The following is a 6,000-nucleotide window of genomic DNA, read 5'->3' as shown; positions in this document are numbered from 1 at the left end:
TGTGTCCTCACATGATCTTCTCTTGGTCTTGTCCGTGTCCTAATCTCCTCTTCTTATAAGGACACTGGTTACACTGGATGAGGCCCCGCCCATGTGACTTCATTTTACCTTAATTTTCTATTTAACAGCCCTGCCTCCAAATATAGTCACATTTGAGGTACTGGGGTGAAGATTTCAGTACACGAATTGGGGGGAGCACAATTCAGGCCATAATACACATTTCTTTCTTGACTCTGCTTGACCTAACGGATTTCCGATTTCCCTATTTTCTGATCTCCCTGATTTCGTACTCTGCCTTTCCCCCTGTGTGGTCCGGGGCACATTCTTCATTATGAGATCATTGATTTCGAGACGTTTGAACTACAAAGCTTTCAGAGAGGAACTTGTTTAAAGCCCTTATTTTCCAGGTGGAGACGGACTGGTTAAAAGAGGAAGGAATTTGCTCAGTGTCTCACAGACAAATGGTGCAGAAGTAGGTCAGTCGTCCAATGTGGCTGCCACCACCATTTCTGTTCTCCTGCTGCATGGATGCAGAGGGCCGGATTATACGGCTTTGGGAGTTGGGCCATGACACGTAGTGCTCTCAGCTGTTAGAAACAGATAATAAAAGGATGATCATGAGAAATTCATAGCTTGATGAGAAGGCTCCTCAAAGTGACTGGCATATAGTGTGTGGTATCGTAACTGATGTGATCACCAGTGTTGGGCCTTGTGATGGGGGCCAAGGCCATCGTGAGAGGGAAGAGGGAGCTTCTGTCTTCTTAGGGTCTCCAAGGCCGGTACCTGCTACGTGTGAGTCCAGGTCTGGGTTGCAGAAGGATTACATTCAAGAGAGGATGTGCAGGGTAGGGGAGACCTGACCTCAGATGATCGTGTAGCCATCATCTTCCCAAGGACCATAGTCATCACACTTCTTTATAAATTCTGCCCCCAGGCTGTTGGAACGCAATTCAAACTGTGTGTCGTGGGGCCCTGCCACGCAGGATTTGCTGAGGACCCTGTGGGATTGTCTCTGGCACCTTGGCTGACCTGCTGTCTCCAAGGGGGGGGGGTGGAAGGAGAAGGTCTCTGTAGCTCAGTGGGACGGTGACATCAGGGTTCAGCCATGTCCGTAGGTTCCCCTTTTCTCTGATGCTCTGGAGGTTGAAGGATCAGATCAACAGAGAGAGGAGTTTCCTTTGCTGAAAGGTCCAGGAAGAGAGAGTGGCCGGGGAACTTCTGCTAAGCAATGAACTCACAAATGGTGGTTAGGGTTTTCTGGGAGCCCAGGTGAAGAGTCAAGAAAATTGAGATTTTCCAAAAACACAACCCCACTTCCAAGTGGAGAAAGGAAGGAAATCTAACACCAAAAGCAAGGAAGGAGTCTTTGTGCGTAGGTCCTGTCTTTCTAAGGCCCTCCCAACCGTTGCCCATACGTCCATAACTGTAGACAATAGACTTCCCTTATCACTGACATATTTCCTTCCCCACCCCCACCCCCTCCTTGATGGGTTTATCCTGTTCCTGAGCCAGATCTGACCAAGACAAGAAGTCCAGCCACAGCCTCAGTTCCACAAACAGGCTGGTCTGGGAGGAGGGCTGCTGCTTGGGAAGTGATAGGCAGTCTGATAGAGGTCTCCCCACAGAGTGTTGGCCTTCCTTATGCCTTCCTCCAAGCCCAGCATCAACTGGATTCAGAGCCCAGACTACAAGGCAACTTCCCCAACCCTCTCTCTGAAGCTTCCAGGCTCCTTTTTCCTACCCAAAGTCTGTATCACACACCTTCCAGTCTCGGAATTGATTAGGCTCCTTTGGGCTGCAAGCAACAGAAAATTCAACGGTGTGGCTGGAACCATAAGGATGTGTATTCGATTCCAAAATCCAAGTCCAGAGGTGAGAGGTGCCAAAGATAATTCCACAGCTCGGACATGCCATCTAGGACTGGAGCTATTAATCCCGCTCCACTTTCCTTGGGATGTTGGGTTTTCATCCTTAGGAGTGTTTCCTCGAGGCTGCAAAATGGCTGTCACTGCTCTAGCCATTGCTGTAGCTCTTCACAGAACAGCATCAAAGCAGGAGCAAGGGGCTGGGGGGGGGGGGGCGGCAGTAAGAGAGCTCTATTCTCACACCAGCCCCCTCTCTCTTAACTTTAAATGTAAATTTTCAGTGATGTATAACATACATACACACTGTACATAGACCAGGAGTGTGCATTGGGTGATCTTACACCGAGTAAACGTGGAACGAGGCACGCAAACCCGGACACGGCAGATTGCCAGAAACACCCTTTGCCACCTTCTAATCCCAACGGTGAACCTTGGTTTTGGCTCAGGTCGTGGTCTTGGGGTTTCATGAGTTCAAGCCCCACATCGGGCTCTGTGCTGGCAGCACGGAGCCCGCTTGGGATTCTTGCTCTCTGCCCCTCCCCCTCTCACGCTGTCTCTGTGTCTCTCAAAATAAATAAATAAGCTTAAGAAAAATTTTAAAAAGAACTGAAAATAAAACACTTTATAGACCCAGAACCAGGCAGCGTGTCCTTTGAGGCACCTCTCCTCTTTGGCTTTGTTTGGGTTCACCTACAGAGTCGAGAGTAGCTTGCTCCTGGTCATTGCTGTATAGTGTTCCATTGCGTACTTTTGCAGAGTTTATTTCATCTATTGTTTTTTTTTTTAATTTTTTAAATGTTTATTTATTTTTGAGACAGAGAGAGACAGAGCATGAATGGGGGAGGGTCAGAGAGAGGGAGACACAGAATCTGAAACAGGCTCCAGGCTCTGAGCTGTCGGCACAGAGCCCGATGCGGGGCTCGAACTCACGGTCCGCGAGATCACGACCCGAGCCGAAGTCGGATGCTTAACCGACTGAGCCACCCAGGCGCCCCTATTTCGTCTATTGTTTGTGTTTATTTAAGTCGCTTCTGAGTTTTGTAGATCATGGGTAGCGCTGCTGTGACTCCCCTTATGCGTATTTTGGTGAGTATATATCATATGAGTGGGTGTTGGGATAACCCAGGAGTGGAAGGTCAGGGTCATAGGATGGCCTCTTTTTTTTCCTGGATGAACGTCTTTCCCCACAAGCCCCTCAGGCTTTAATTGGCTCATTACAAGCCTACTCTGAAGATATGCCGTAGAATATCTTAGACATATAATTTGTTCCTTGGGGCTGGAATTTGTTCCATTGCTGCTTGATCAAAATCAGGTTTCTGGAAATGACGAAGACACAGAAATGTCAAGTGGGCGCCATCACACTCTTCTGTCTCCTCCCGATGATTAGCTCAGGCTCTTCTATGAAATGTGAATTTGTCTGGAATCGTGTCAGTGCCACTCACGGGGACGTCCCTCCACTTATTCCGCCTGGCCCGAAAGTGTGGTCTTTTTCCTGCCACCACCTACCTGCCCTCCATCCTGGTTCTGCCTCTGTTGCCCACGTTTCTCTGGAGCTGTAACCGAGCCCTTCCTCGATGGGTCGGCCTGAAGACGCTGTCAGAGGAGACTAATAAATATGGGCCGACATCCACTCGCCAGGCATCTTGTCTCAGGTTATCAATCTGCATTTCTCTCCCATCAGGCTCCCTTCTGTTAGTGAGTTTTCTCAGAGCATCTATTTCAAGATCCCAGTGGGAATGATTTTTTTTTTTAAAAAGAGGCACAGTCCTCTCGGTATCATCAGACTACAAATTCTGAACAATCTAAGGCTGATTTTAGAGCAGTTTTGAGTAAGTTAGCATGGGATTTCCCCAGAGTTGGAGTTCAGTGTAGTATTTTAGGAGAATCTTAATACTGCAATAAGGATAGATTGACGTCGCATCAGTTTCTATTCACATTACAATAAAAGAGTCAGTGTGGTATTAGAATTTTACTGCCTGCAACGTTTGGTGAATTACAGGGAGGTCTAATATGCTTTCCCACACTATCTTCTGTTTAGATTGGCAGGTTTCTCTGGGCGTTTCTCAATAGACTGATAAAGCACTAGACAGGGGATTAGCTCTCTTGGAAGCTGAGAAAAGAGGTGATCGGGGTTGTTTATAGCTTGTGGGGATGGATTCTGATGGAGGAGCCCGGAGAGAATGAAACCTTCACAGCATACAGAATGCCAAGGACTCGGGGAGCATATTCCAGGGGGTGGCCCCACCCTGGTGAGCAATTCCCCTGAGGACTCAGGACAGGAACAACCGGAACAGAGAGACTAATGGGTGTCCTCTTGGGACGACGTCATGAGGAGAAATAAATCACACCGAACGTCTCTCCAGGGGATCGATTTCTTTTTCCCTCCGAAGAAAGGCTTCGGATCCAGATTTAACTAGCACATATTGGACAGCACCAACTCCGAGCGCCGTGAGCACTGATTCCCACAGGCCTGTTGGGTAAGCCCTCATTATCATCCTCATTGGTTTGGATAAGGTTTCCTGGAAACTGACTCTTAAATGGAGAATTGCATGCAGAAGGGTTACCCGGGATTACTCCTTGAAGATGCAGCTATAAGGAAGCTGGGGAGGCAGAGTTGGACCGAGAGACGCTGACCTGCCATGTGGCTCCAACCGAGGACTCAGCGGCTCCCACAGGGAACTCACGAGCCTTTAGAGTGATCCCACTCTGACACCAGGAGTTGCTCCTTCGTGTCCACACCTCAGTCATTCACTGGCCAGGGCCACCCCAGAGAAGAGGCAGATCCTTGAGTGAGCCAGTTCTTGGCTGTGGAGGGCAGAGTCATCGACAGCCCAGATTTCCAACTCCCGCGAGGACAAGCGTGTTAGGTTTGAAGAGGAGATCTGAGTGTATTACACTAGTCATCCGTGAATAATCAACTTTGATCATCGAATTCACTAATCCATTCATTGATTGTCAGTGATACTTATCACCACCACCGTGGCTTCGCAGAAGAGGCTCAAAAGAATCATGTGACTTACCCAAGGCCACATAGCTGGTGACTGGACCATCGTTTGCTCTTATCCCTGGGTCAGTATGCTTTCTCTTCTCTATGCACCCGCTTCAGCCTCCATTTCTCTCAGGAGCCCAACTAGGGTTGGAGGCCGATGAGGTAGATGATGAAGGAATCCCCAGTCAAGGAAACGGTGACTCTGGAACCATTGCATTCAACAACACCCGTGGACACCTCCATGCGGGCTATTCTTCTGCATGGTGTGGATATGTTGATAGGAAGACAGAAAGGCCCCTTTCCTCGTGGAGAGGTTAGTCTAGTCAAAGAGGTGTATGGTCCAGGAAGCCTAGAAATCCACAGTGGAGAAAATCAGGAGTAGCTGAGATTGGCCGAGTAGACACGGCATCTCATTTGAGAGAATAAGAAAGGTCCTCATTGTCTGCATTAAAAGGGGCTGTATTGTACTTGGCTACGGATAATAGAACACTCGGCTGATAATAAGAGGTTTCTCGTATCTTCGTTCCTTGAAAGTACGGGTATTCTATGGAATGTTAAAGAATACCAGCATGGGCAAGAGTGTATTAGCATATGGTGGGTGTATAGCTAGACAGGAATTCCTGCACCATCATGGGGTCCTTTTCCTTCCACTTCAGACTGGAGTTTGATACAGCTTGGGTTTAGTTGGTGTCCGATTTCAGATGAGAGACTGTGGATGTCAACGGCTGAAGGCAAGCCAGTCATCCAGTCATTCTGTCCCGTGTAGGGGCCCTTGAAGGGCAAGCGTGTGTCTTCTCGTCGGAAGCACAGCGACAAACACATCTGGGAGTGAGAGGTGAGCGCTGGGGTTTTCCATTTGGTCCTACCCTCCTTCAGAAAAAGATTGCTTTCATGGTGATTTCCCCAGATGTATGTCCGTGTATGCCCCCAACCATCAACATGCCTCAGTTTCCAGATTTGTGCCCTGGACTCTCTTCATCAAATGGAAGATAAAAATACTTCCACGTATCCCTGAAAAAACCAACTTGCTTCCAGTCCTGTTTCATTTTTTTTTCATGCTTTAGAGAGCTACTTAATGTCACGAGAAATATGGATGATACTGGATCAAGCCGAAGACGAACGCAGAATATGTATCATGCAATCCCG

The sequence above is a fragment of the Felis catus genome, chromosome E3 (genome assembly GCF_018350175.1).
Source record: "Felis catus isolate Fca126 chromosome E3, F.catus_Fca126_mat1.0, whole genome shotgun sequence".
Lineage (NCBI taxonomy): Eukaryota > Metazoa > Chordata > Mammalia > Carnivora > Felidae > Felis > Felis catus.
This window is presented reverse-complemented; position numbering follows the sequence as displayed.